Source organism: Candoia aspera, chromosome 1 (genome assembly GCF_035149785.1).
Source record: "Candoia aspera isolate rCanAsp1 chromosome 1, rCanAsp1.hap2, whole genome shotgun sequence".
NCBI lineage: Eukaryota > Metazoa > Chordata > Lepidosauria > Squamata > Boidae > Candoia > Candoia aspera.
In genome coordinates this window covers 46,900,477-46,927,138 of record NC_086153.1, presented here as the reverse complement: position 1 = coordinate 46,927,138, position 26,662 = coordinate 46,900,477, and the positions used below count along the sequence as shown (strand labels likewise).

The following is a 26,662-nucleotide window of genomic DNA, read 5'->3' as shown; positions in this document are numbered from 1 at the left end:
GCCCCTAATGGAACATCTCCCCAGGGAAGGAAAGGAGACGCTTAAGCCGATGCCCGAGAGGCGCACGGAGGTCCAAACTCGGAGATTCCTGGGGAAGGCGGATGAATCCCAGCACCTCCAAGGGACGGGCTTCCGATTCGACGGGAGGCTGTTAATCCGGTCCGCTCGCGAAGGGAGGCTCCAAATCCGATGCTCCCAAGAAAAGAGACGGGGCAGAAGATACCCCGCTGCGTCAGACTCCCCAGTCCACGGAGCCACCGCGCAACAAGAATCAGAGGAAACTTTCTTCTCCCCCCGCAGTTGCACCGCCTCCCCTTCGCTGCCCGCCCGCGAGCAGCAAACTTTAGCAGCGGCGCGCGCGGAGACGGCGCTGGGGCTCCCTCAGCTGTCGCCTGAGCCGCCCTGCCAGGAGCTCGCGGGCATGAGCCGGAGCTTAACAAAGAGCTGGGGTAGAAGCCAGAGAGAGGCCGGGTGGTGCAGCCCCTCAGCCCCCATCAGGAGCTCCCTCAGACTCTCCGGCCAACATCCCGTCGCGCTGCTTTCCTCCTGCTCGCGAGACGCCGCTTCCTCTTTCCTGGAGCTCCGTCGGCGCGGCGCGGGGCGGCGCGGCGCAACGTAACCGCGAATTGGGCGAAATTCCCACTCCAGAACCAGCGCGCAACCTGCTGGAAATGGTCCAGCAACAAGGACACGAAGAGTTCCGACTCCGGAGCGGAGGCGGGGCCAGAGGCAGCGCCAGAACTCGGGAAAGGGGTGGGGATTAACAAGGGGGAAAAGGAAGCGGTTGGAACAACCGTTAAAGGAGGCCGGGCGAAGGACGATTGACAAGAGCGGACAACCAATTGAGAAACGCAGGGTCTCCGAATTCCCGTAGAAGGCGGAACAACAGAAGGCAGCCGGCTTTACAGGAGACTCAGCGAGTGACAGCAGAACGGCCCAACGTGAGAAGACCGAAGGTGGGTGTCGCAAGAGGAAAGCGATTGGGTCTTGAAGCAGCGGGGGGCGGGAAGAGTGGGCTGCCAGTTCGGAGTTTGGAAAAACTGGAGTGCGGGGGGGATAGAGAGGGAGGTTGTTTTCAGTGGCTTTTGGAAAGGAGCCGCTTTGGTGGGATTCCTTTGCGATTGTTGAGCATGTTGTGGAATGCTCTGTACTCCGAATCTTCCCTTGTTTCGCAATGAGCCCTTTCCGGTTATGTATTGGCTGCTTCCAGCCATTATATGTCCAAGTTTATATGTCCACGTTATATGTCCAGTCCACGTTTCAGCTCGCCTGCTTTGCGAGCTTAGTCTGTGCGCTGAGTTTAGGGTTCAAGAAGTTAGAATTAAGACCAGTGTTTCTCAATCGCAGAGCCTTTAAGTTGTGTGGACTTCAACTCCCAGAATTCCTCAGCACAGTTGAAAGACTCTGAGATTGAGAAACACTGATTTAGACCATTGGGTTAACTGAATAAACTGGGGCTCGCTTAAGCCTGGCTAAATGCGAGCGCGGCCAGGGTTACCTCTCCACTGATTTCGCCGGACTTCCTTACTTCCAAGACTCAAAGTAAAAAGGAGGAAAGGTAAGATTACCGAATCTGGGCTCCAAAAGGACGGCCGCGTAAACTCTCCTCGCTGACATGTAGCAGCCTAAACGTGGGAATAAAAAAGGGAAACAAAGACCAACCATTTGAATGTTCTACAATAGAACAGTAACGGCAAAGAGTTACATTTGTTATGCAATCGTAGGTGCCCGCCGAGGGGATTAAATTACAAAACGTGCATATTAAATGTGTTCATTTCTCTATTTTTAAACCAAAGTTACAGATTTGGGAAGCTGTAGGCAGCTTGGAGTTGGCTATTGCAGGGACCTATAAACCCTGTAAATAACTAAACATTGACATAATCATGCAAATACCGTGACATGTATTTGTATCAGACACCAAGATGTGAGTATATTTGGTGGCATTTGTGTGATGATGTACCATGTGCACGGTGTCATTGTAGCTTGCTGTGGACGTTTACTTTTATTTCTGGCAGGCTTCTCTACTGACGTTTATTTGACATCTAGTCTCACACCATTCAGCACCCCAGATGATGGGAAGGTTCCACCATGCTCCTCATCTTGGCTGAGTTGAGTAAGCTATAACCCACCTCATGTGGAAGATACAATCTATATCAATATTGTTTGCAGCAAGTGAAAGAAAGTCCTGCAGAGCCAGTAAAATAAATTCTGGAGTTGGAAAATGTATCTTGCTGTATATATTTAATCTACATTATTTCAGATTCTAACTTCGACTAGATCCATTAAGAACGCTAGATCAGAGGTATATTCTGTTATTCAATATATCACAATGAAGTTGCACCCATGGAACACTTCTTAATGGAACTCTCTGAAACTGAAAAGGCTGTATCTGTCACATCCCCTTTAAGTCAATTCATCATTTATTTCACCAGAGTTTTCATGCTTTTTCTAGCTGCAGTAAGAATATATTTGTTCCAATGTCTGCTTCCTTTCTTTGTTATCAGCCCGCTTACCTGTTCAGATCAAGTGGAGAACCTATGCCCAATCCATGAACATAATTGTTTAGGGGGAAAGGTGATTCCCCCCCCCTGTTACTATGGTAAGTATTGCCCCGTGATATTCAGATTACTGCCTTTCTGACTGACTTCTTCCATCTTCTCCAATATCTCCTGCCCTGTTGAGTCTCCACCACATAAGAGCCTCTTCTCTCTTTTGAACATAGAAGCTGGAATCCATCTGTTGTCCAATGGTGAGAGAGAATTGGTACTTTTGTTATATTGTTGCTTTTGATGATTGTATCTGTATAATATGCATTTATATCTGTATTGGAGAAGGTCGGAAGTCACTCTCTTTTTCTGTTTTCTACCTAATTTTGTACTTTTACAGTTTTTCGTTTTTCTTTAGTTCTGTATTGTATCTTATCTATATTCTACATTTTGTATTTTAACTATACTTTAAAAATCAATAAAGTTTTTTTAAAAAAAGAGAGATAGATGAATAGAGGTGGGATAAAAATCTAATAATAATAATAGTAAAATAATGCTCCAGAACAATGTAAATGTTTTTGGTACATGTACAATATAACTCCGAGCCATAATGTTCAATCAGAGATACAGTAATTTAAAGCAAAGCCCATTTCATTTAATAAAAAGTGCTATATACCATTTTGGAATGCAGACGCCTTCCCTGTATAGCTGCCAAGGCCTTCAGCAGACTGGCCAAGGGCTCTAGAAGACATTTACAGAAGAAGTGCTTGTTTTCTAAGGGCATTTGCTCCAGTCAACCTCAGTTATAGTCCAGAGTAGGACATAGGAGGAATTCCTTAGTGAACTGTTGTGATCTGTATCTCTGAACTCATGAATAAATCAGATTTTACCTGTCTGCTGCCCTTTATATTTCCCAAAAGTTCCAGTTCATCTGATGGTTTGAAGAATATATTTATATAAATAACACAAAGAAATCTTTCAAGAAAATATGTTTGGAAATGCACATGGTGAAAATGAAGTTTGTTTTTTAAAATGTTTTAAATATTGTGCTTATTTTTAGAATATCTTAGATTAGCTTTCCAATTTCTTTCATTTGCTGTTGGTTTTGTCCTGGTTTAATTTTTCTTCTGAATTCTGTATTTCTTTTAGGTTTTGTATTGATACTTCGTCATGTTAGGGCTATGGAAAGATCCATGCTGAAAGTTTCTCTCTGAGACCACATCCCAAGCAGCCAGATTAGAACACAAAGTGAAATAAATGATGTCGTCGAATATCGAAAACAGAAGCTACTCTGGGCAGGACATGTTGCACGCATGTTGGATGGCCGCTGGACAACAGCAGTTGCTGAATGGTATCCAAGAGAAGTAAAAAGACCTATTGGCTGACCTCCAAAGAGATGGGAAGATCCAATGGTCAAGGACTTTGGCCGAACCTGGAGGAGAAAAGCCAGGATTCGAGATGTATGGAAAGTGAGTTGTGACCAGCAGGACTCTGTCCAGCGACAGTCTGGTCAGTCAAGGTGATCGATACTTTGTTTCTTCAATGAAAGGAAAGATCAGTGCTAACATAATACAGACATGTAAATACAGATAGGTATTATGGATCAGAAACAGACAGATTTGCCCCTTCTTTATCTTAATCAATACAGGGTTTCCACCTCCTATACAACTGGTGAGATTCATATTATTTCTGAGAACTAGCCCATAGAAGTCCAAGACCACCACAGAGTCTGTATGGATGCGATGGTTTAGTTTTGAGATATGGGGGAAATGAACATATCAAAGAGGAAACTATTTTTAAAAAATCCCCGTTTCTTTTTCCTTTTGTTCAACACTTATTTTTATACTGTACTACATTTATTAAATAAAACATTTACAGTATCTGCAAACAAAAGACTAGAAAACACGAGTCTTTAAAAAGGGTTATTAAAATTTAGCAAAGATAATCAAATTGAGAGACAAGCACACATCTATCAGCAGCAAATTATTTAATTAATATATAATACCAATATTGTAACACACATTAAATATTTGTTGATTTAACAGGGATGCTGGGCATGGAAGGGAAACATGCACAAATAGCGCTCCTGCATGCCTAGGGCTTCATTTAAACCATGCCACCAGCAGCCACCTGTATGGTGTTGGCACATCAGAATAGCTTCCAAACATCAGGTGGATCTTTGGAATGTTAATGCTGCACTGTAAGCCACAGCAATATGCTTTGATTAAATCATAGACTGACTGCCCAGAATTCCCAATAAATAAGTTTTCCCAGCAACATATGAAATCAGGCCACATGATATATTGTGTATGCCATCAGCTAGCACAGTTTGTCTCAGGGGCAGGAGAGCTACAGGAGTGGGGTCAAAACAGCAGGTCTGCTCTGCTTGTCAAATTATGTCACAAAACTGACAAAATGAGGCAGAGTTTTGGGGAGACAGAATATGGGATAAACAAATCCTATATAATCAATATTCTTCCATGCCAACCCTCTGTTTGGAGGTATCCCTGGAAACTGGCAAAACCCAGGATCATAATTGCCTGTGCCAGTTGGACTGAAGAGCTGTATTTTTTAGATTGTGTTATGATTTAGATATGGTGTCAGGCTCCCTGGCTCAAACTCAGGGGGCAGGGACAAATTTGAGTCTAATGCATATTAGAATTAAACCTTTTTAAGTACTTGATTGCCTTTTCTCAATGTGAGAGTGCAGTTTATCCTTATATCCAGTGTAGTTTAAATCCAATGCTTCTTTTTCCCATATTTGCCACAGATGATGATGATGACGATGATGATAGGTGTTTGAGTCTTAGAGATAGGTGACTGTTGCTTGTTGGCATGATTGACATTTCTACCCTGAGATGCTCTAGCTCCCAATTTAACTCCCACATATGGGGTAAGATGGAATGCTGGGACCTTGACACCAGCACTGTAATGATGGTGTTTATTCTAGTGCATGCCTGTCATTTTAATGCCATCTTCTGATTTTCTGCATTGTACATTTCTCCCCTCTTGCAGAATGAATGAGTAGAAGATACGATGGCAATTCTGCTAGCATAGTGGCAGTATATCACACTGCTCCTATCCAACAAAATTAGAGTGTAGGGTTGCTGAATTAGGTACAGACTTGCTCAGTTAATCCTCTCCAATAAACCCTTTTTTGCAGTTTGCATTTTGATCTGTAACCTTGGCTTTGCTGCCTTCACCTGTTGCCATTTGTATTTCATGTGATTCTGCTATCAAATAAATATTGCCAGGGAACGGGTTGTTTAAAAAGGCCAATGACTTGTATTTTTTTTCCTGTCCTAAAAATAATTCATATTCAATGCTTTTTCCCATATAACTATAGATTATAAATCATTGTAAGAATTTGATATACTACCATATTACAGGAACAGAAGACACCTTTGTAGTGGTCAAATCTGGTGAAGCATTTGTATCATTCCTCTAAGGACCTAACAATTAACACTTTGTTTTCTTTAAAAAATACCACCCATAACACATGCATAATTTTGTAATAATGTAGTTTTTAACCTCTGAATTTATTGCTTTGAAAATGGCCCTATAATTCAGATGGCAAATTCCGTTCTTTCTTTTTATAGAATTAATATGGGTTATAACAAAAAAAGAAAAAGAAAGTGATATTTAATCAAGGCTGGCTTTAATGTCTCTCTGGTAAATATAGTAAGAACATTTTGTTATTGCATAATAATAACCTAAAACCAAAATAGGCTAGATCAGCATTCTCTAGCTTTGTCATCTATTTATTTATTTTTAGCATTTTCTTTCTGACAGCTAACCTGAAATGTTTCAGAAAGTAGAAGATCGACAATAAATATGATTTTACATGACTGATAATAAGCACAATTGTCAGTAGAAATTGGTACATATTTTATGCTTTTTTAAGGAGAACCATTAAATCCAAATTAGATTGCTGTGTGAAATCTATCAGTCACTGCCCAAGAGCTGAGGTTTCACAACGTGTTTTTTTTTTATTCTATCCATGCTTGATATGAGGGGCTGGCTTTCTGCCCTAGATTTATCATTTCTTACATGTTCAACCCATCTCACCTCTCTCTCTCTCTCTGTCTTAAAGAAACAGTAAGTTACACAAAATACAGTGAATGTGAAACTGAAACCCAGCAGTCTCCTTACTTATATATTACTTTTCCTGAGTGCTGTCCAGTGCCATTGCAGAAAAAAATGCCTTGCTGAGCCTGATGCAACTTATAGTATTTAAGTAAACACACTTGGGGTTGCAGCTCAGAGTATTTAACACATAATGGTTGGGTTCATTAATTATATCAAGTCAGGGATGGGCAGCCTTTGTTGGCCATTGGGCTCTATTTCTTCCTTTGAGACCACACCTTTTTTTCTCGGTGTAGGACAACGTTTCTCAGCCTTGGCAACTTTAATGTGTGTGGACTTCAACTCCCAGAACTCCCCAGCCAGCAAAGCACCTTAAAGTTGCCAAGGTTGAGAAACACTGGTCAAGGACTTTGTGGGGAGGCCTCCAGGGAGAGATAGGTGCCTTAAGACTTACAGATGGGGAAAATCAGCCAGATTCTTAAAGGATCCCAGACTTTTAGCAGCTGTTTTGGATAAATTAAATCTCTGCAAGGCATAAGGCATCAGTATTGCTCCTTAATCAACCTCACAAAGTATACCTTTTTCTGAATCGTTAGTCTAAAGCAAGAAAGCAATACCACAAATATAAGGCATTTGCAATTTAATTTCTCCTTAATATTGAGCTGTCCTTCTTTTCCACCATGACATCTCTCACTGGATATTCCAGATAAAAATAAACCACAATAGAATAGTGCTGCTCAGGTAGGAGCCCTTCGGCAACTGCCAGTCCCTTGGCTTCATAGTAGACTGCCTCCCTATAGACTCATCCAAAGAACTAACTTGCCCCACCACAAGTACAGGCCACTGACCAAATTCTTCCTCTACCCAACCCCACCCTACCAACTTCCACCCATCTTCTTTTGCACCACTTCAGTAATAGTGTCTTCTTCCTTGTGCCAGTACAGATAGCTCTGTGTGGTTCATCTTCTGAGTTTCATTTCATTGTAAGCAAACACCTCTGCTCTAACTGGATTTTATGGTATTTTATTTTATAGTATTATATTATGAGCTAGCCAGAGTCAGTTGGAATCAGGGGATACCTAAATTGAATTAAATAACAAACAAACAAGGAAATAAAATGGTTACTGTGTGATATGACAGGAGAGCTCCCTTCCTTCCAGTCATTGGTCATTACCCTCCATGGCTTTAAAAAAAAACAACAAAGCACATTCAGCAGTAGAATAATGGAAGTCTGGGTTTGGTTTGGTTTTTTTTACAAGTTCAAAGATACAGTTGTGGACCTCTCTTTTAAAATCAGAGGAAATTGAGTGGAAGAGTATTAACACTTCTGAACTTGGTGTTAGAGAAGACTCCTCAGAATACCATGGACAGCCAAGAAAACAAACAGATGAACAAATCAACCCAGAGTTCTCACTTGACACCCAAGTGATCAAGCTCAAATAATCTTACTTTGGACACATTATGCAAAGACCTAGCTCTCTAGAGAAGGCTCTAATGCTGGGAAAGGTGGAAGGAAAGAGAAAAAGAGGATGGCCAACAGCAAAATGGATGGACTCAGTTACAGTGAAAATGAGTGCACTGTTGGAAGAACCAAAAGTGAAGCACCAGGTTAGGGACTGATCATTATGGAGAAAATCTATCTGTGTGGTCACTAAGAGTTGACAACAACTTGATGGCACACAATCAATCATTCACTGTTCTCTTCTAGCCCAAATGACAAGAAAAATGGTAAAATTGTGGTGGTGTCCTTCCCTCCCTCCCTCTTACCAGGCCACCAGTGAACGCACTGGTTACAAGGGGAAAACAATGGAGGGAGGTTCACACAAATAGTCTATCAGTAGAAACCCCATAACCTCAAAAACCCATAAATGGAAGGAAAGCAATTTGCTTTCCAGCAAGGATAGGAGGGATAGCTACCAATCAGGGCCATGGTTAATGTGGCCTGGACAGAACATCAGGCCACCATAGTAGCCAAAACAGAGAAAGGGGTTGAAATTCAGAAAGGGATTTCTCCAACCAGCTTTATTTCTAGTTGGTTTACACCTGAGAGTATAGCAGCTGAAGGCTACAGTGTATAGCAGCTTAAGGCTATGTCTCTGTTCAGGAAACCCAGGGAAATCTCCTGGTGCTCCTTCCAACCCTTCCTCTGTGCCTGTGGCTTCTCAATCAAGGTGTTCCTGAACAAAGATCTAACTTTTTTTGAAAGAGAATTAAAGTTATGTTCAAAGCTAGCCCAGGTGACATGTCACACATGAAGAGGAAGGCCACAGGGTGAAGCAGGAGGGAGCTCTCTCAATATTCTTGTTTCACGAACCCCCCTCCAGGTGTGTGATTAGTTAGCCATGCTATTTTTTGAAGATGATTTTATCACTTTTTCAAAGGTAGTGTCATGAGTACTCATGACAGGTAGCCTGACCAATGTTTGACAGTTATAAAAGGGGGATTGCAAGAAGCTTTGAAGATGTCCCTTTCCATTTCATACTGTACACCCCTCCACCCCTGTGACCTGTTTATCAGACATTGACAGGTAGCTAAACCTGCCATTTTAACCACCTGTTCATCCAAACTTGCCCTGCCCTACATTAGGGAGAATAATTGGTGGTCGCTTTCTTCCTGGCAGGTGATATTTGGTAGAAGCAAACCGAGCTGGGGGATTCACTTTCCTTATCTTGTGAATTTGGAGAAACAGAATAATTCAGAATAGGGAAGGGAGTACAAATGTAATTGTTAGAGGCCACTGAGCTGAGTTCTGTGCATGGTGATTGTGTGGACATATGCTCACTTTAACTTGTCTCTGTAAAAATCTGTTGTCATGTTCGCCGTTTCAATGTCTTTGATACATCGTAACGTTTCGCATGTCATTCATGGGATGCGTGTTTCATCTCTCTGGGGAGGATGGGAACAGTTATCTTTTAACTTTGCTTTGGAATGTATTTGTCTTATCTACTGCGCTCAAGGTTACTTTCCCAGGCTAGCAACTCTGACGATTGCTAGCACCTGTGCCGGGCGGGGCTGTTATGAGGGAGGCGGGATACGTTTGCAGCAAGGGTTTAAGTTTGTATTTGGCGCGCTTTTGCTCATTCTCAGCTTTCTTTGTACTTGTCTTTAGTTCTCTAATAAATCAGATTTCATTTAGCAGCCTCTTGTGAGTCTGAGTATTTGGGCTAGGGCAATCATTACATAAAGCTGAGAATCTAAGATCCTAACCCCGCTGGCCCCTGTCCAGGAAAGACAAGTGTCTAACCCTGTGAGGGAGAGAGCCCGCGATGACCGAACCCGACATCATGATGATGGAAGAAGGGGAACCGGACTCGACCGTGAGGCAGTCCGGCCGACCGTCCCAAGGTGGGGAGCTGTCAGCCATCCGGGAAGAGGCGAGCTCCGCGTCGGAGAGTGAAGCCGGGGGGCTGAAAACGGCCCCGGAGACCACCGTGAATTCTCCGGGCGAGCTGCTCACCTGGGATGAGACCCAAGGAGGTGCCACCGTAGCGGGGGGCCCATCCTGGAGGCAGAGATACCCATTATCCCCCAACGTGGTGCAGGTGCAGCCAACGGAGGGCTCACCCACTCCGGATCGGATCCGAGTACTGGAGTCCAAAATGGATTCGTTGGAGGCTATACTGAAAAAGCTGAGCTTGGATGTGACCTCGTTGCGAGAGGTCCGGGAAGAATCAAGCCCGAGGCATTCGACCCCTTCTTCCCAGGGGCAGTCCCCGGAACGGCGACGGGTGGTGCGGAGGTGCGAAGGGGACCAGTCGGTCCAGATGGAAATCGCAGCATCGCCAGGGCGATCGCCCCGGGGCCCCGTGCCGCCCCGAGCCAGGGAAGCACCAGCCGCAGCAGCACCAGTGGTGGGGCGCAGCCCGGCGGGAGGCAGCATGCGAGACTTCCCTGTCAAGTTTGATGGGGACCCGACCAAACTCTCGTTCTTCCTGACGAATGCGAAAACTTACATGGAAGAATGGGGGGCGTTTTTCCAATCGGAGAAGGCGAGAATCATCACCATTGCCACCAAACTGAAGGGGAGGGCGGCAGACTGGTATGTCCAGATGTGCCAGTCGGAAGCGCCTGAACTGGAAAGTTTCGATGAGTTCCTCTGGGCGTTGAAACAACACTTCGAGGACCCCTTAGCAAAAGAGAGAGCAAAGCGAGCTCTGAAGGAACTCAAGCAGGGGTTCAGATCAGTCGCAGATTATGCTTTGGAGTTTAAAGCGCTAGCTGGGAAGGTGGATGACTGGTCCCAAGCAACCATTATCGAGCTCTTCAAGGATGGCTTGAATACAGAGGTGCTGCGCTGGTCCCTGGGGAGGGACGATCCATATACGCTGTACGAATGGATCCTGCTGGCGGGGAGGGCTGAACATGCCCAGGAGATCTTTGCTCAGCGGAAGACCGCCAAGTCGGGGCGGGAGGTGAAACCCAGCCGCCCAGTGAGCACCGGGGGGAAACCGGGACAACGACCCTGGGACGAGGAGCGGGAGAAGCGGTACGCAAAAGGCTTGTGTTTGAGATGTGGTAAGGAGGGGCATCGAGTGGCAGCATGCCCGAAGGCAAAGGGGGAAGAACGGCCTGGCAAACCGTCGGCGAAGTCCCCTGCATTGCCGAGGAAGCAGAAAGCCGCGGTGGCTGAAGCCGAGGGAGACGATGTGATGTTCTACGACATTGAAGGGGAGACCGAAATCATGCAGCCGGCGGGAAACGCCAGCCACCTGCTCTAAAGGGCGCCGCTGGGCAGGTGGTAGAGGAAGGGCGCGAACCTCCGTCGGTGAGTGGCAGTTACCGCATTCTCACGGTGAAATTGAAATTGGGCTCCCAATCCAAGACTGTAGAAGTATGGGCCATGATTGATTCGGGGTGTTCCCGGTGTCTTATGCACCCCGACGTGGTAGCGGCTTTGGAGCTACCCATTTTCCCTTTACAACGACCCATCGCTTTTACTCAACTGGATGGGTCCATGGCAGGGGGTAAACCGGTCACCCATTTTACAGGGCGCGTAGCCTTGCAACTGGGCAGCCACCAGGAAGGGTTGTCTTTTGTCGTGGCTCCTGTGGGGGGACCCTTGGTGGTGTTGGGGGTACCCTGGTTGGTGCAGCAAACCCCCCAAATAAACTGGGTTTACCGAACTATCACGTTTAGGGATGGGTTCTATCAAGCGGCCGAGGGGAAGGGTGCCCCAGAGGAGATGGTGGGGGTGGCGGCAGCTGCGACTCCGCCTTACCCGGTCCCTCCTCTGGAAGGCTTGCCGGCCGAGTACAGGATGTTTGCTGATGTATTCGGTGAAAAGGAAGCCGACCAGTTGCCCCCCCATCGAAAGACGGACTGTGCCATAGAACTGCTGCCCAACACCCAATTGCCCAAGCCAAAGATTTATTCCATGACACAAAAGGAACTGACTCTGTTGAGAGACTTTGTGGACAAAAATTTGGCGCGCGGATTTATTGAACCGGCGAATTCACCGGTGGGGGCGCCGGTGCTTTTTCGCCCAAAAAAGGATGGGACATTGAGACTTTGTACCGATTTCCGCGGATTAAATGCCGTCTCAATTTCCAACAAATATCCCTTGCCATTGATCAAGGACATGTTGTCACATCTGGCCAAGGGAAAGATCTTCTCTAAGCTTGATTTAAGAGAAGCCTACTATCGTGTACGAATCAAGGAGGGGGATGAGTGGAAAACTGCATTCAATTGCCCGTTGGGAGCTTTCCAGTATAAGGTGTTACCATTCGGGTTGGCTGGGGCCCCTGGGGTATTTATGCAATTAATCAATGAGGTACTGCATGAACATCTGTTTAAAGGGGTACTGGTGTATTTGGACGATGTATTGATTTATACAGAAACCATGGAAGAGCATGTGGCTCTGGTAAGGAAAGTATTGTGTAAACTCAGATCAGCTGAATTGTATGCCAAACTGTCTAAATGTGCCTTTCATCAGACCCGAATTGACTACTTGGGGTATAGAATTTCCGATAAAGGCATAGAAATGGACCCTGCCAAGGTGCAGGCTATCGTGGACTGGGAGAGTCCCCGCACCCACAGGCAACTGCAAAGTTTCCTGGGGTTCAGCAACTACTACAGATTATTCATAAGGGGGTTCGCCGAGATTGCCTTGCCACTAACTGAACTGCTTCGAACAAAAGGGGTGGGAGATACTCGGAGAGTCAAGAATCCCGGGGCGCTGCTGCGCTGGACGCCTGCTTGTCAAACGGCGTTTGAGCGGCTGAAAGCAGCTTTTGTCAAAGAGCCCATTTTACAGCATCCTGATCCCTCAAAGCCTTTTGTAGTACAGGCAGATGCCTCCGATTATTCCATTGGGGCATTGTTGATGCAACAAGACGGGACAGGATGCCTCAAGCCCTGTGCCTACTTATCCCGCAAATTCTCCGAAACTGAGAGACGTTGGCATGTCTGGGAAAAGGAGGCGTTTGCAGTAAAAGCCGCGTTGGAAGCTTGGCGCCATCTGTTAGAGGGGGCAAATCATCCCTTTGAAGTATGGACTGATCATAAAAACTTGGAGGCGCTTAGTGCCCCTCGAAAACTGAGCCCCAAACAGGTCCGTTGGGCTCAATTTTTCAATCGATTCAATTTTCAATTGAAATTTATTCCGGGGAAAAATAACTTCTTGGCTGATGCGTTGTCAAGGCAACCTCAGGACGCTGGGGCAGCGCCAGAAGTGGTTAGCACCCTATGGACGGCGCCCCAATTGGGCATGCAGGCTGTGACGCGAAGCCAAACGCGCGTGCAGCAGCCGCCCACCACGGACGCTGCTCAGCCAAGCACTTTGCCAATTCCCTCCCAGTTGCAACAAAAGTTTCTTAAAGAACTGAAAACGGATACTTGGTTGCTTGCGAATAAAGACAGTGTTACTTTTGATAGAGGCTTCGCTTGGAAATCTAACCGCCTCTATGTTCCTGAAAGCCTCAGAAAAGATGTGTTACTACGTTCACACGATGACAAGCTCGCAGGTCACTTTGGGTTTGTAAAAACCTTGCACCTGGTTCGGAGGCAGTTTTGGTGGCCCACATTGCGTAAGGATGTCAAGGACTACATTGCCTCCTGCACTGTTTGTGCAATGTCTAAACGCAAGGTGGGTAAGCCCCAGGGCCTCCTGCAGCCGGTGGCCGCCCCTTCTTCCCCTTGGGAGGAAATCTCCATGGACTTCATTGTGGATCTACCACCCAGCCAGCGCAAAACGGTCATTTGGGTGGTCAAAGATTATTTCTCTAAACAAGCTCACTTCATCCCTTGCGTGTCCATTCCGTCGGCACGTCAATTGGCTCGTCTGTTTCTTGTACACGTGTACAGGCTACACGGATGTCCCTCCCGCTTAATTTCGGACAGGGGCACACAATTTACCTCGCAATTTTGGCGGGCGTTCCTCAAGCTGTTAGGCACGAAGCAAGCCCTCTCCACGGCTTGGCATCCTCAGACGGACGGGGCCACTGAGGCTCTAAATTCTACTCTAGAGCAGTACCTTCGAGCTTTTGTGAATTATCAGCAGGACAATTGGGTAGACCTCCTACCGTTTGCTGAAGTGGCTTACAACAATGCAGTGCATCAAAGCACTGGCCAAACCCCATTTCGGGTGGCCCAGGGTAAAGACTTTGTACCTATCCCTGATCTACCGCAACCTCCTGCAGGATCAGCCACTCCAGATGATTGGACAACGCAACTGGCTGACTCCTGGCCAATGATTCAACAGGCATTAGCTGATGCACAAGCGGATTATAAACTGTATGCTGATCGAAAGCGGGCCCCCCAGCCTGCATTCCAAGTCGGGGACTCGGTGTACCTTTCCACTAAGTTTCTCAAGTCCTCACAACCCTCAAAGAAACTTGCGCCTAAATTTGTGGGTCCTTTCCCGATTACCGCTCAGATTAACCCTGTGACTTTTAAACTTGACTTACCTCATAACCTCAAACGCTTACACCCTGTTTTTCATTGCAGTTTGCTCAAACCGACTATTCCTTCTGACCGCTGGCATCGCCAACCTCCACCTCCAACCCCCATCATGATTGACGGTCAGCAACACTTTGAAGTTAAAGAAATTTTGGATTCTAGACGCCTTCGCAATACTTTACAATATTTAGTTCGTTGGAAACATTTCCCTCATCCAGAGTGGGTTGCTGCCCCAGATGTGGCTTCCCCTGTCCTGGTAGCCCGTTTTCACTCTGCTTATCCCACTAAGCCGGGTCCCTAGCGGTATTTTTAGGGGGGCGGTATGTCATGTTCGCCGTTTCAATGTCTTTGATACATCGTAACGTTTCGCATGTCATTCATGGGATGCGTGTTTCATCTCTCTGGGGAGGATGGGAACAGTTATCTTTTAACTTTGCTTTGGAATGTATTTGTCTTATCTACTGCGCTCAAGGTTACTTTCCCAGGCTAGCAACTCTGACGATTGCTAGCACCTGTGTCGGGCGGGGCTCTTACGAGGGAGGCGGGATACGTTTGCAGCAAGGGTTTAAGTTTGTATTTGGCGCGCTTTTGCTCATTCTCAGCTTTCTTTGTACTTGTCTTTAGTTCTCTAATAAATCAGATTTCATTTAGCAGCCTCTTGTGAGTCTGAGTATTTGGGCTAGGGCAATCATTACATCTGTATTTTTCTAAAGACATTCTAGTAATTTCTTGGTCTGTCTGGCTTATCCATTCCCATCTTCTGCTTCCCTCTGCTTTGCCGAGCATAATATTTTTTCTAGGCCATCACCTGCTCACATCACATGCCCAAAGTATGCTTGCTGATCTTTGCTTCAAGGAAGCAATCAGTCTTTTTTGTCCCATTGGTTCTTCTTGCAGTCCTTGTTACTCTTAACAACTACCTCTAGAACCACAATTAGTACACATCTATCTTCTTTCTCTCGCTCCTCGTCAGTGTCCCATTTTCACACTGTACATTACTACTGGAAAGACCACTGCTTTAAGTATTACGATCTTTGTTGCCAGTGAAATGTTCTTCATGATCTTGTCTGTTTGCCTTCCTCCCTAGAATTAATGTTCTCTTTACTTCTCCAGTACCTGTCTCTCTTTATCTATTCTTGAGTCCCAGGAAACCAGGCTATTTACCAGCTACACATCTTCACCCTCGACTATGAGTTTACCAAGCATGCCAGTTGATACCACCTTAGCCTTCTTAGTATTTAAGAATAATAACCTAGATTTCTCACTTCCTATTTTTACTTTCATACTGAGATCTTCTTAGTCTTCCTTGCTTTAGGCAATATCATCTGCATACCTCAGATTGTTAGTGTTTCCAAGTATCATCTCTTCCTGTCCTGCCATTCTTATAATATATTCACTGTAGAAATCAAACAAAGGACAAGTCTTAGTCTTAATGCTATTTAAATAAGTGTTCTCTCTCCCTGGATTTGTTTGTAAAAGTCCATTTACAATACCAGACAAGAAATTTAAGTCCTTGCTGAATGTATTTTCTTGCAAATTAAATAAACTGAAGTTTTAATAGGCATAAAACTGCTCATAACAGATTGCTCTAGCCTCAGCCAACATTTAGAAACAGCCTAGGCTGGATTTTTAAAAAATATATTGTGGCTGAGATTTGTCTGAAGAAAACCACCAAGAGTAGTAAATGCTTCTTTAAAAAAGAAAAAAAATGTTTTCTCCTCTGACTTCTGCTTTCCAGCTGTTTATTTATTGAATTAAACATAACCCAAGCTTTTAAAAAACTGCATCTATGTTTTAAGGCAGATTTGACAGAATATTATTATTATTAAAATTGTTTCTGTCTAAACCGATTTATTTACTTACATAAAAACGGTTATTCTGAATAAGCTCTACTGCAATATAAACAGGGTTAACTGATTGGGAAAATAAATCTTATTTATTTATTTATTTATTTATTTACTTACTTACTTACTTACTTACTTACTTAAAGCATTCCTACCTCACCTTTTAGCTGAAAATAGCTGCCAGACAGGCTTATAAGATTAGCTATAGTAGATTCTTTCATAAAGCCAACAAAGATTAGTAATGAGACAGATCCTTCCGTGATGTAAAAACAAAAGGTGTTGGGAAGATAGAAAAAAATAAAATAACTGATTAGTTCTTAGTTTAAACATTCTTATAACTTAGATGTACAATTTGATTGATTGATTGATTGATTTCCCACCTTTCCCTCAGGAGGTCAAAGTGGTGTGTATAGCATTTCATCCTCCAATTTTTCCTAGTGGGGTAGCTTGGGTGAGAGACAGTGAATATCCCAAAGTTCAACCAGTGAACTTCCATGAATGAGGCCAGAGTGGAAAGTCTGACCTTGGTCCAACGCTTGAACCACAATATCACTTGGTTTTTCTCCTCTCTGAAAGAAGAGCCAAACATATCTACAGTAGTCTGGTTATGGACTTCCTACTTCATATTTTGCTATAATTAACATCTTGATCCTTATTTCTGGTGGAAAGGCACAGTAAAAATCCAATTAATAAATCATCACCAACATCATGAATGATGATTCATATGAGACCCTGTCTGTAAATGCCATCCAGTTCTCCACAAAAGCAAAAGTTCTGTTTCAAAAAAAGAATTGAAGGAATCTAGTTCCAAACTCTTGCACCTATTTCTTGTCAGGTTTCACCCAGATTGTTATTCAAACTCAGAGAGCAGTCTGAGATTTGAGGAGACAGCTCTTTGATAAATTAGTTTTATTACAGATATTGAAAAAAAGCATAATTAGAGCTAAACACAATAACAACAATTGTCAGCAATAAGCTAGATAGATATCCTCAATTTCAGCTCTTAAGTCTTTTTTGCCAGAAAACAGATTGAGAGTTGGGTGATTATGGGAGGAATGACTGACATCTATGCATTATTTTTCTAACATCTGTCTGATCTCAGAATCTTTACATCTCCTTTGCATTTTCCTTCTAGCTCTCATGTTCTTCTAAAATGTGACAGGTCTGTAATCCAGGAGCAGTAATGTCTGCAGTTTTTATAAACCCTCATGTTTAGAGAATCTCAAAATGCAGATCTTAAAAGCCACCAATGTTGCTCTTTGATTGCTAATCCAAATGCTGCTGCTTCCGTGTTTTTAATTAATAAGCAGGCATTCATTTAACTGAAGAGAAATCTCACCTGTTACAGCCAGTCTTGTTTATAGAAACGAGGCTGGTTTGTTTTGAGATGTATTAGGACATTTTGTTCCAGGTCTAGAGCATTTAAGCTCTGCTGAAGACTGATTGCCTTTCATTGTGTCTCCCAGCATCACTTCTGATTTTAAACAAGAGACCACAGTGTTATCACTGGGACTCTGTTCAAAACAGAGCAGCAAAGTGTATTTTTTTAATCTACAAGCAGACAATGCTACTTTTATCTGATGCTCCAGCCCATAGAATCCCTTTTAATTTTTTATTTCTTAGTTTTCTTTCTGACATAGATCTTGTTCAAAGTGTGGCAAAAAGTGATCAGGTTTTTTTTTAACCTGTCACCCTTTTTTCAATATTTGCTTCCTTGTTCAAACTTTGCATTAATTTGCATACATGTTGCCTTTCTGAAAAAAAAAATATGCTGTATATTTTGCATTCCAGATGCCTAGGCTTAGAGTAGCTTATCCTACTGTCATACAGGAATTTAATACCATAATAGACAAATGTCTATGCTTAAACAAATAAAATATACATTCCACTGATTCATTATGGTTTTTATTCAAAAGAGCTAATTTACATAGCTCTTGGGCACTGATGTTATAATAGATTTTAAATTATATACTTGATGTGGTGATTGGGTTGAGAAATAGAAATTAGTCCCAGGAAGAGAAATTGTCTTTCACTTTTTTCTAACAGTTCTCATTCAATATGATGAGAATGTTTTAAACCTTTTTTCAAAGTAGAAAAATGTTTTGAAAAGAACTCTCATGGGTGGAATGTGCTGTTCTTTATTTAGCCAAGACTGGTATATGTGAATATCCTGGAGTGTCCCTAAGAAGTCATGAAGCTGGGGACAAGATAATGTGTGGAGGAAGTTTTGACCTCAGTTATCAAGATGTACTCCTCTAACCTCTAAAAGTTTTTGGGCAGGAAGGTGAAGGAAGCTTCCTAGAGTTATTCTAGTGATTGATGTGGCATATAAGTCAGTATACATATTAACAAACAAACTATGAGCATAGAGGTTTTTTTTAAATTAACCCTTCCAACTGACAGTCATGGTACAAGAAGAACAAACAGGATCCTGGAAGTTAACAACTGGCTACACAGATACTATTGCCAAAAAAGAGTTTGGATTCTGACAGTGACAGTCCTTTGTGAAGGATTCCTGGGAAAAGACAGGATACATCTTAACAAACACTGGAAAGGAAATGTTTCATAGGTGCTAAACTAATACAAAAGGGGTCAGTGGCAAAAGCCCAGCACCAATAGCCAAGGTCTGGGCCCTGGAAAGCAAAACACCAAGGGGGAAGCAAGAGGTCACGTGGGGACTCAGAGTTTTGCAGGTATGGAGACATGTGGTTCAGCTCAAATCCTCAGATGTTTCTACACCAAATGCATAGAACATGGGGAACAGGGAAAAGTAGAGATCCTAACTTGAGAAGACAAATATGGTATGACAGACATCACTGAAACTTGGTGGGATGCTCCTATGATTGGCACACAGCACTGGAAGCCTACAATTTGCTCAAAAGGAGGAAACCAAATAGAAAGGATGGAAGTGTTGCACTACACATAAAGAAATAATATACTTGCACAGAAATACAGGAATCAGAACATAGAAATCTTTCTGAAAGTATTTGAGTAGGAATAAAAGGAGAGAGAAATAAAGTGATACTGTTGTGGGAGCTTAGGATAGGCCACCAGTGCAGGCAGAAGACAGAAATGAAGTATTTCTGTATCAAATTATTAGTCTTTCAAAGAGGCATGCAATAATAAGCCACCCAGGGTCACATTTGTGAGATGGGCAGCTATATATAAAATAATAATAATAATAATAATGGATTTCAACTACCTTGACATCTGCTGGGAATCTAACTATGCCATTGTCAGAGATCCAATGCATTCTTGTCCTCTGTTCCTAACAGCTTCATATTTCAGAAGATGGATGGAAAAACAACATCTGCTATCCTAGATCTAATCCTCACAAACTGGGAGGAATTCATTGTAGAAATGAAAGCAATCTGGTGAAAAGTGATTGTGCTTAAATTTGTGACATCTAGAGGAGAAGAAACTGAGAAGAGTCAACCCTGCATACTCAACTTCAGAAAAGCAGATTTTGATGAACTCAGAGGGAAGGCAGGTCAAATCCAATGGTTTCAGATCCTTAAGGAGAAAAAGGTCCAGGAAGGTGGGCAATTTTATTAAATTTGCTACTGAAGGTAGCAGTCCTCACAAGGAGGAAAAAAATGGGAGAAATTTATTATTTATTTATTTTATTTATCCTGCCTTTATTTTTTGTCAACTGAAGGCACTGTGCATACCTAATGCTCTCACCTCCTATTTTCCCCACAACAACAATCCTGTGAGGTGGGTTGGGTTGAGAGAGAGACTGTCCCAAAGCCACCCAGCTGGCTTTCATCTAAAGAGGCTAGCGTGGATACATGCAACACACTCAAAATGCTTAGCAGAAAAAGAGACCTATATAGAAAATAGAACTAGAGGAACATAACTAAAAAAGAATACAAAATAGTATCCAGAAACTATAGTAACGGTATCAGAAAGGCTAAAACTCAGAATAAGCCAAGGCTTGCAAAAGATACCAAAAACAACAAAAGTGGTCTCTTAGAGTAGATCCAGTGCATAGAGAAAGTGAAGAATTGGTAATTGGTGATGGTGCGAAGGCAGAATTTCTTTTTTTAATAATAATTTTATTAAAGATTATAATTACAATAGTAAAAACTAAAACAAACTAAAAGAAAGAAGAATAAAAAGAAAGAGTAGAAGGTACAGAAAAGAAAAAGAGAAAGAAAAAGTAATAATATAGCAGAGAAAAAGAAAAGAAATATATAAAGAAGTGACTTCCCATCTTCATCACAAATATAAACAATTTTAGCAACTTATCACCTCCTCTTAAAATACAACAAATGATCTCTTCTTCCCATATCCCATCTCTTATCTATAAACAAATCCATAAAGCATCGTCATTTCAGTCCTGGTGTCAGTCCATTAAGGGTTACCAGAAATAACCACATATCTATTTTAACCTTGATCAAATAAACCAACTTTATATTCCTTCCTTTTACTTCTAACAATCTTAATCTTTAATTCATTCAAATAATGTTGTAGAACTTGATTCTTTTCACTTTTACTTTGTCCCTTTTCACAAAATTCTTCAAAACTTTAACAAGCCTCTTTTGTAAATCCAATACAGGAAAATTATCCAGGTCACTTTCTTGGTTTATTGTTTATATATCCCTTTTAATTATTAAAACATCAGCCGGTTTCATTTGTATGTCCAGTGTAGCATCTTTTTCCATGTCATTCTTGTAGCCTGTCATTTCAACTCAGTCTCAGTCTTGTCAGTTAAAACTTGTTCTTCTTCCATAACATCTTTTTTTTAAATCACAGTCTCCCCATAGAGGCAGATGTCTCTGTTGACACTATTAATTTCTGAGTCCATTTTAAAAAATATCCTTCAATATGTCCAATGTTAAAATGTTTTGCTCCATTCTGTAATTGTCGAGTTGGTCTGTTCTTCTCCTTTAATTGTAATCTTTAGTTCCTTCTAATTTCCTATAGTATCCAGTGTTTTAAAGTCTTATCTTATTATGTTATTTTAAAGTATTCAAAATGAAAGCATTTTCCCCACAGGAAGGATTCTTATAATTAATTTCAAAATCTTATTTCAAATTTATCTGGACTCTTCATCCACTTGTAACTTTCTAAAATCAAAGTTTTAATCACCCTTTAGTTGCTTATTCCAAAAAAAATTTTTTTTTAAGTTCTTAAACTTGTAATTAAAACTTTCTTTCACTAAGGACTGAAGGGAAATTTACCAGGTGTTGTCAGACTTGTCAATCCAAAGGTTTATAATAGCTAAATAGCAGTTAACAAGCAATTTCTGAAAGTGATCAGAAAAGAAAATTTGCAAACTTAGTGTCCTTTCAAAGAGGCCAACTGGGTTTGAGCAAGATGGCTATTCCCTTGTCTTCCAGAACTCTAAATCTGTTGGAGTTCACTATCCCCTCACAAGGAGTAACTGTCTGGAGCACTTGTGGGTGATCTCAAGTCCTCTCTTTGTCCAGAAAGGAATTACAAAGAGCCAGTCTACTCTCAAGCTCTTAATTTTTCACCACAGTCAATGGCTCTGCTTTTCGCGGAACTGTCTTCAGCCTGCCATTTCTTCCCTCAGAAGGCAGAACTTTTAAACTCCTATTTTGTGTCCATCTTCTCTCAGAAGGAAAATGAAGCCCTAGCTGGTTATATTTATACCACTGGAGGAAGGAACTGCAGCTTAGGGTACACAAGGAGAATGTAAGAAAGTATTTCATGAATTTAACAAACTAAGGCCTTTGGAGCCAGATGGATGCTACAGTTAACGGGAGCCAACAAAGGTTTATTTCTTGATTTATTTATTTATCAAACTTTATCACCACCAATCTCCCCCCCAAGGAGGGGCTCTGGGCAGTTTACAATAAAAACAAAATTAACATTCAGAAGAATTACAAATACAATAAATACAATGAAAATAGAAATATAACAGAATCTAAATGGCTGAGAGTTCTTAGTCAGTCCGTGAGTATAATAGGTCCATCGAAAATCACTCTACGGTGCTAGCCATCCCCAGGTGTAGCTATGCCACCTCCCATTCCAAGCTTGCTGGCAAAACCAGGTCTTTAATCTTTTTCGAAAGTCCAGGAGCAAGGGGGCCTGTCTCACCTCTGGGGGAAGGATGTTCCAAAGGGTGGGAGCTACTGCAGAGAAGGCACACTTCCGGGACCCCGCTAGATGGAATTCTTTTACAGATGGGGTTTGTAACATGCCCTCCCTACATGACCAGGTAGGGCAGGTCAATGTAATAGGGATGAGATGGTTCCACAGATATCCTGGTCCCATGCCATGTAGGGCTTTAAAGGTGATAACCAACACCTTGAATTGGACCTGGAAGCAGACTGGAATCCAGTGCAGCTCACGCAACAAAGGTGTTACATGTGCAAACCTTGGAACACCCAAGATTGCCCATGCAGCTGCGTTCTGGACCAGCTGTAGCTTCTGGATATTCTTCAAGGGTAGCCCCACAAACACATTGTGCCAGATTAACTTTATCTCCTTCTTTGGTAGAGTTACTGGTTTAGTAGATAAGGAGAATGCTGTACACGTAGTATACCAAGACTTCAGCAAAGACTTCTGCAGAATTCCTCATGATATTCTCCTTAATAGAATGGTAGAAAGATGAGTTGATACTATTAGACTACTAGATGGATTCCCAGTTGGTTGAATGATCTACAAAGAATGCTAATTAATGGTTCCACTTCAGCTTGGAGGGAGATATCAAGTGGAGTGCCACAGGGCCTTGAGATGGGCCCTGTGCTGTTCTATTTGTCAGTGACTCAGATGAGGAGATGCCTATTAAGTCTGTAGATGGCACAAAGCTGGAGGAGAGGCTAATACTTCAGAGCAGAGTGGTAAGATTCAAATAGCTCTAGAAGGGCTTGAGCACTGGGTAAAATGAATAGGATGGAATTTAACAGGGAGAAAATTATTTATGGCATATAATCAAATGAAATGGAATGGGGGAGACTTAGTTTGGTGTAGTACATGTGAAAAGAATTTGGATATTCTTGACCACCACAAGTTAAACATGACACTGCAGTGTGATGCTGCCATTAAAAAAGCAAATGCTATCATGGGCTGCTGTAACAGGACCAAGGAATCCCAGTCATGGGGAATAATTGTTTCACTCTGCTGTTAGAATTTTTTTATTTCCTTACCAGGTTCGCTTCTGAGCTAGGACCAAAGACACAGGCAGTTGCATGAAATTAAGTTCTTTATTCTTCACCCGAGAGCAAAAGCAATGACAGCAAGATGTCAGGTGGGCAGCCGTGCAGGACCCCCTCCTTACAGCACATTACATGCATTCCATTCAACTCCTCCTTCAGAATACCGCCCCTTACTCAGTTACCCCTACTCCACCTTAACATCACTCCATATAAGGAACTTCCTTCCATCCTTGATAGGGCCCCTTGACCATGATTAAACAGTACTTTTTCTCTGGAAAAGCTATCTTTGGAATGTACACCTTATTTTTCTATGGGCATAGCTATCTATCAAGGTCTGTTAGAAAGGAAGAGTAAGAAAGCCAACAAAACTCTTCAAGGAAATAAAACATGGTTTCAGAGCCCTAATAAAAGTGCAAATGTTTCTAATATATTAATACTAAATATAAAATACATTTGTATGTAAGTTCTATATATGTAAAATCTTCTATTACTGCTCTGCCCTCATTTGTGTATCACAGTTCAAAAAGGGCAATGACAAACAGGAACAAGTTTAAAGGGGGTCTGCCAAGATGGAGAAGAATCTGGAAACCAAGCCCTAACAGGAACAAATAAATGATCGAGGTATGTTTAGACTACAGAAAGGATGACCGAGGGGATGGATGATAGCAGTCCCCAAACGTATGAATGGTTGTCACACAGGGGTGGGCTTATTTTCTATTGCTCCAGAGGGCAGGACCAGAATCAGTTAAAATTACAAGGAAAGAGGCTTAGGCTGGATATCAGGAAGAAATTTCTGACTACATGAGCTGTCAACCAATGGAACAGGTTGCCACATGATGTGGTGCATTCTGTGTTAGAGGTCTTCAAATAGAGGTTAGGGTTGGGGGTTAAATCCTCTTCTAAATTCAAGAATCTTGTCACTTGAAGTCAAAAAATTTTCTAGGGATGAAAGGTCCTTGAAGATGAGTTGGACTATACAAGGCAGGTCAAGGAGAAAGCCTTGTAACATTGACATATATACAGTAAATGCCTTAGTTTACTTTGAAATTGATTAACTGTTTAATTGTATTTATTAGGATGGTCTTTTAAAGGTTTAGACAGATGTTTTTGCTTTTGGGTTAATGAATTTATCTTGGGTAAAAGGATATTAATAAGGCTATTGGTTAAATATGTAATGGTAGATATATGTTTAACTATATAAATGCTTTGGTTAGGAGTAAAATTGTAATGAGGAAGGATGATATTTGATTGTCTGTCTATTAAGGGGGGAATTTTTTTTATGTTATAAATTTATTTTTTAATATATCCATTTTAAGGGAAAAGTAGTGTTTTAGAGGAAATGTTATATTGAGAATGGAAATGTTTTATAGAAGTAATGCTCATTCCAGTTTGAACTAAAGTAAGAGATTGATATTGACTTCTTTATATCTTTGTTGTAGAAAGTGGGAAGTTAGTATGTATGTATTATGTAGTAGTCTTTTTTTGTATTTTCACGCTTTTTAGTTCCTTTTTTCTCTTGCAGTATACTTTATTTCATTTCTTGTAGTTTTATGTATTTGTTGAAAAAATTAATAAAGCTTTATTTAAAAAAAAAGTCAAAACATTTTCTCCAATGCCTTGCAGAGACTTGTTCAGCTGGTTCATGTGATGAAAGATGTCTGCTAAGTATGCTAATTTCTGCAACCATTCTCCATCTTCAAAGCACTCAGCAAAATGTGGAATACTATTTTCTCAAAAATACTCTTGCAGTTCTGCCTTCAACTCAAACACCCTGTTGAGAACTCTTCCTCTGCTGAGCCACAATATTTCTGTATGTAACAGGAGACTTAGGTGCTCTTTGTCCAGGTTTTCACACAATTTTTAAACATTCTGGAGTGAACTGCTTTTTGTTTAATAAAGTTAACCATTTTTTAGCATCATCCAGAACTTTTTTCATTTCATCTCCAAGAGTTTTTTACATCAACACCTCTCTATGAAGAAAGCAGTGTGTTGTGACAACATCAGGATTTTCTTTTCTTACAAGAGAAACAAAACCTCTCGTGGAGCCAACCATTGATGGAGCACCATCAGTATAGATGCCAACACAGTTCCTCCAAGACAGACTTTTGCTGGCTGGGGAATTCTGGGAGTTGAAGTCCACGCATTTTAAAGTTGCCAAGGTTGAGAAACACTGATATAAGGTATATCGTTGACCACTGTCTATTTTTACATCCTTTTGGTGGCCTTCAGACACCCTCCTTATAGTCTATAGTCCTAATATTAATATTAAGAATTGTTAAAGATATATTTTAGTGTTCTAATTTTATAGCATTGTGTTAACTTTTAGTTATCTTTCCTAAATTTCAGTGGTATTATTGGAATGGATATCATTTTTCTTGTTTGCATTTTATACTTTACAGTATACTGAAATAAAGATTTGATTGATTGATTGATTGATTGTAGACCATCTCTGTTTAGAAGGATATTTGTTGAATAAGATATGCAACGTTCAATAAAACAAACTGTTAAATAAGCCCACTCACTTTTTCCCTTTAAGTGGTGCTTTCACAGTTCATGAAGATGAGGTATGCCTCCTGATTAGCTGTCTTGTGCTGTGAAACAGGTTTTGAACTTCAGATACATACAGCGTAAATACATCCTCTGCTAGAGGAGATGATGAGTAATCCTCCACTGCCTCCTATATAATTGGTGAACTGGTGTGTAAAAGCAATAAGAAACTACATAAAATTGGGGGGGGGGGTGGACATGTGTGGAGGCAAAACATTTGATATCAGTACAATATTGTCTACTACCCTCAAAGGAGGAACTCTTCAGAGATCGTCCTTGCCACTCCCCAGCTGCCCTTTTTCACCTGAGATTGAAATTTGGACAATCTACAAGGAAACCAGTATGGTCTCAGAGCTATGATCCCTCTCCAAAGTATACCTGAAGTGAGCTGACAACCGTGCTTACTGCAGGAATGTCCCCAGGGAGGGGGCCAAAATAGTCAAGATGGAGACCACAACCATATGATTGAAACCCTGACCATTTTTTACTTGCATCATGAACTTGGCCTGTTGGGAAAAAAAACCTCAGCATTATCCCAGCTTTTTACTGCCTGCTTCACACACTATATTAAGCTTGGATAGTGTTACCACTGTTTTAATGAAATAATACAGTTTGCTGGGTTTGCACCACACACTGAACCATATACTAACATGCAAACCATACATATTGGTGT

At 41.9% G+C, this 26,662-nt stretch overlaps 1 long non-coding RNA gene across 2 annotated transcripts; it reads left to right on the top strand.

Moving 5' to 3' along the window:
* The first annotated feature begins 756 nt into the window (after nucleotides 1-756).
* On the top strand, nucleotides 757-25,870 carry LOC134497560 (uncharacterized). 2 transcript variants are annotated; one of them, XR_010067924.1, is made up of 5 exons: nucleotides 982-1,233; nucleotides 1,265-2,108; nucleotides 2,505-2,749; nucleotides 23,961-24,063; nucleotides 25,066-25,870. It is a non-coding gene; the product is annotated as an uncharacterized LOC134497560 (long non-coding RNA). The 2 variants fall into 2 exon arrangements; XR_010067923.1 differs by lacking the exons at nucleotides 982-1,233; nucleotides 1,265-2,108 and adding an exon at nucleotides 757-956.
* Nucleotides 25,871-26,662: the final 792 nt, after the last annotated feature.